General features: G+C 36.7%; 1 long non-coding RNA gene across 1 annotated transcript; it reads right to left on the reverse strand.

Annotated features, from left to right (window-relative positions):
* Positions 1-1,106: 1,106 nt before the first annotated feature.
* LOC131780419 (uncharacterized) lies at positions 1,107-2,677 on the reverse strand. Its single transcript, XR_010717464.1, has 3 exons — positions 2,620-2,677; positions 1,810-1,909; positions 1,107-1,160 (listed from the first exon to the last, which is right to left on the reverse strand). It is a non-coding gene; the product is annotated as an uncharacterized lncRNA (long non-coding RNA).
* Positions 2,678-4,962: the final 2,285 nt, after the last annotated feature.

Consider the following 4,962-nt stretch of genomic DNA (forward strand, 5'->3'; position numbering starts at 1 on the left):
GATCAGGTTCCTTGTGTTAGACCCAGCATTTAATACGCGGTGAGCCATTCATTCCATCCAATAGTAAGCCATCCAATTTGGTAGAAGCCCATTCAATTTAAAGTATTCAATTTAGTACTGTTAATTTTGACACAAACCATCCCCATAAAATTATCTTCGACAAATGTTTGTGATTCGAGATGATCGACATTTCTTGCTGAACAATAACTAATTCTAAGGCAGGAAACGCGTACCATTCTTAACACATTCGTTACAAAAATACTTTTCTGCTCTTTTGAATACGTTTTTTGTGTGCAATCTTTGATACTTTTTTGCTTTGTATGGACATTTCATTGTCTCTTATTAGTTTTTGAGATAGTGGCCGTGTTCGTTCCGTCAAGATGGCTTGATATCAGCCTCGTTGTTTTTATGCTGTTATCGATCAGGACGAAATTTGAAAATATTTGGCCCTTTTACGCCTGTGGTGTGGGGGGAAAAGCAAAGTGTTGTTGGGTGATTTGAAAAGACAAGCATCCAGTGATCGACATTAACGTTTTACATGCTTTTATTTCATTTAGTCAAAACGATTACAGTTTCAACTCGCTTACTGAGGGCTAAAAATCCTGTGAAAACAAAATGAAAGATGAGAGTCAGGTAACATAAACGTAACTTGTAAAACGAAGCTATCGATGACTAAATATCTCAAACTAAAAGCGATTAGACCACTCGCTTATACCCGCTTATACCCGCTTCCCGCTACGTTTGTCGTTGTTTTGATTTTACAATAGTTCCTTTTCATATGTTCCATTTTTTATGACTGGCTAATGATTTTGTTTGGATTTTTGTAATTGGTCTTTGAGGCTCGTGCAACCTAACTGCACGGAAAAAATCCTTGTGAGCTCTCATTGGTTCTTTTGGATCTCTTCCATTGTCCTGATTGGCTAAAGTGATGGCTCTAGTTTGGTTGTACGGGACTCAGTCGAACCTCGCTTTAAACCGATTTGACCACTAAAGCTTGTTTTTTATGCAATCTGACGTTTATAGAAACCTTACCACCGGCGAACAACAGATTTCCCACTGATGAGGACAGACGTCAGGTGTCGCGTACAATTCATAAGGACACGATCCTTCATAACAAGGGAACTGGCATGGCATTCGCTTCTCCTGATGGTGTGTTACTGCTGATAAACGAATAAGGGATGGACGGTTTTTTTTTTAAATTTTAGTTATAGATTTTAAGATTATTCGAATACATCCAGTTGAGTCGGCTCTTGCTGAATCTTTTGAAAAGATGACGTGGCTTTACGAATAGAGAGGGATTTCTTAGACTACTGAGCCAGATAGAGGATTGGGCGATAAAAATTGCTTGAAAACCATGCTATAGCAGAGATGAAAAAAGCTACGAGAATTTGACGTTCAACACATTTTCCTGAAGACAATGCTTCGTCCACGGTGAGGAAAAAGGTTTTATAGGCGCTTACATACCCAAGTCGATATCGAAACTCACTGTTTAAGGAAAGGTCGTCATCGCAGAGGAATGTTTTTTTTTAGTATTTTTGTATTCCTAGCTCTCAATTTTTGACTTGATCGAGCAATTTTTAATTGGGTGTCGAAATTAATCTGAAACTACTTTAGTTTTACTTAATTTTGCTCAGTGATTGGTCTAGAAAACTTGCGCCATCCTCTGAGCCATTCAGATACGGCTTGGTCATTCGCGTTTTCCCGCCCTTAGGCTGTTTGCTTTTTTCCACTTTGAGTTCTCATTGGCTAATAATAACGTGTACCTTTCTTATAATTACGATTTAAAAAAACAAGAAAAGAAAAGCTCACCACCTTCAGGCGAGTCTTCATGGATTTTTCCGCCCAAAACCATGCCACTTAACAACACAAAAATGAAGAACTTTGCCAGAATAGACATCTTGAGCAATTACTGAGGAAAAAATACAATCAGCAAACAATAAGTCACTCCCTACATAAACACAAAACGACAAACAGATGGGCTAGCCCAGCCAAACGGGTCAGTTGCAAAAACCACTTGATCCATTGTACGCACTTATTTGGTTGAATCTATGACCTAGCACATGGTAGAAGGCTTGATATTCCATAGCCGCGTATTTATTCTGCCTGCAACAACCAACCGTACAGGAGACCTAAGCCTCTTCTCTGGACGTTTCTGAGGGTCTCTTTAATTGATTTATTTATACTTATGGAAAAGGAAGCTCAAGAAGAGAGAAGCCAATTGAAAAGCAAGAAACCAAGCCCAGAGTACCAACAATGTGCAGTGCAAAAAAAAAACAAAAAAAAAAAAAAAACCTTACAAAATAGGCGAAAACGGAAACTCCAATGTTCCCTCCCTCGGCTTCAGAGCTGGGTCGGAGACGGCTTGATTAAAAGGTTACAGGTTACATTATCGTTAAATCTTAACCTGATACTTATCATTTCATCGTTTGCCACATCGATTGAATACGTTTTAAAAGAAACCACCTCTTGGGCGTTATCTCAGTGTTTTAGAACAAAACTCAACTACAAAAAAAATGGAGAACTTTCTTCCATATATCAGTCTCAAAAACTAGGATCGCCAGTAACACCGTTTTAGTTAAGCCCAAGGAAAGTTAAGGTAAGTTCTTATATACACTTAACTGTTAAATGTTTTCCTCACTTGTCACAGGAACGATCAACTCAAAGTCCTCAAACTTCCTTCAGTTGAAGAATAGCTTGTGGAGAACTGGGTGCTTCGGTTTTATAAGTGAGGTAGTGGTTACCAAGGATACTTGATGGCGAATTAAGAATGCTTCTATGAAAACGGTATGAGAATAACGCCTCAAATATTTTCTCTGGGGGCCAAGAACAGTTTCGTTATTTTCTACAAGTTGTTGTGTGATCGATTAATGGCACATGTTTCTATATTTTGCTTCGATGATAACAAAATTGATGTAGGGTTTTTTTTTTCCAATCGCAAGAAACAGTTACCATGGCTAGTACATCCCATTTAAATGCATCGTTAGTTCTAACTTTCATATATCTGTTTGTCAAAAACGAGCCAAAGAATCTGTAAAGTCGTCGTTAGTTTTATACATCTAAGAATAAATAATCTTGATAGGGCGACTTCAATTCGAATTCAGTGTGTCCTGCCACATTTTTTCACAACGACGCATTTTGAAATAAAGAATGCATTTTGTAATAACTTGCTCATTTTGATATAACAGTTGCGGCATTTTGTAATAAAGACGACCTACACACTTTGTTATTAGTGCTCCGGCATGTAATAATTGTCGGTGTACGCAATTTGAAATAACACCCTGACCGAAATTGTACTAATCTCGACTTTTGTCACGAAAGCATAGAAACAATAAAGAAATAAAATAGTATTGTTGAATTTGATGACGAGCTACGACTATGCGTAAATTATTTCAAAATGCGTGATCATTACAAAATGCCGCAGATCACGCTGAATTTGCCGCACAGTTTCAGGCACGCTTAGCTAAAAGGTGGATGTGGTGTTGCCATAGCAATTTCTTGTGTAGAGAAGATCGCAACCTAAAAAGCAATTAACTCCACAAAATTAGCTTTTTTTCAGTTCTTGATTGTGATACTTTTTTTCCACTTTTAAAATGGCTTGTATAATTGTAATAAAAATGAATAACAAAAAATATAACAAGCTTTTAAAATAAGAGATCATTTGCGACACGAAGGAAAATTTCTCAAACACAAAAGTTTTTTCGTTTCAGACTCGATCTAGCTCTTAATTTGTAGCTTCTTTTCTTTAAAGACCTTAAAGTGAGCTTCAATTATTTTTTTTTTCTGTTTTGTTTGGTTTGTTTTGTTTTTGGTTTGAATTTTTTTTTTATCACGATTTTGACCAGCATAACCAACAGGTGTTATACATATGGAAAAATTCAGGCCCGGACGGGATATGAACTCATGACCTTTGCGATATATACCGGTGCAGCGCTCTACCAACTGAGCTAACAAGCCAACTGGGAGCTGGTCAATATGTTGGGTCTAAATAAATCATCGCATTGACGAATAATGATTTTAGATAAAATTAATTTTTTTTTCAGGTCCTATTTTCAACTACTAGTTCAGTCGTGTTCATAGCTGCGAGGATCTCTTAAATCAGTTTCTTCACCGCAGTGCAAATATATGAATTTCATACATGCAAAGGTGTTATACAAATTGAAAACTCATGGTGATATCAAAACCTATTTTTCCACCAAAATCGTATTAATTTTATTTCAATAAAGGATCTTATGTTACAAAAGGAAATTAGTTACCTCTAAGGAAAATGGTGTTCTGTTCGGGAGGTACTTTCTTTATGGTATCCCGTCGTCTAGAAAATCATGCTTAACTTGGTTTCTTTGATAACAATGCAAAAGGTGATTGCTTACATTCATCGATTATTCTAGATCTCCACTTCTCAGCAAATAAACAGAAAAGCTTATAGACATATACGTTTATTCAAGGAGGATAAAGGGAGCGATTTTCTAGAGAAACTGTGGTGCTGGGTAGTTGGGGAAAGTTAAAAAGATAATTAAGTTTTATCAGCTGAGTTGATAACGTGAATTGACCACCGTAAATAGTTTCTAAGCGGACGTTTTGAGCGTTATAGCCTTTACCTATTGGTTTAACAAAAGGTAAGTGCAAGAGATTTAAGATCTTCACCATTTAAGAAGTGAGACAACGCACTAAGAACTGGCTCGGAGAAGGAGCTCCACAGCCTAAACATCCTTAGTTGTTGCTCACAGACTCAAGATTTTTCCTGTCCTATCATATCAGGCTTCACAAAATAAGATAATAAGGAATTTTTTAATCAGTCAAACGAGTTTTGACACGAGCACAAACTTAGCAAACACATTTTTAAAATGATAGTTGGATGAAAGCTGGTGAGTTTAAAGCAATCGGTGACTATATTTATGTATGAACTATGCACTGATATGTTCTTTTTTTTTTTACCCAATTTACGAAGTTTCCATATTTGTCTGT

This window comes from Pocillopora verrucosa, chromosome 5 (assembly GCF_036669915.1).
Source record: "Pocillopora verrucosa isolate sample1 chromosome 5, ASM3666991v2, whole genome shotgun sequence".
Taxonomy (NCBI): Eukaryota; Metazoa; Cnidaria; class Anthozoa; order Scleractinia; family Pocilloporidae; genus Pocillopora; species Pocillopora verrucosa.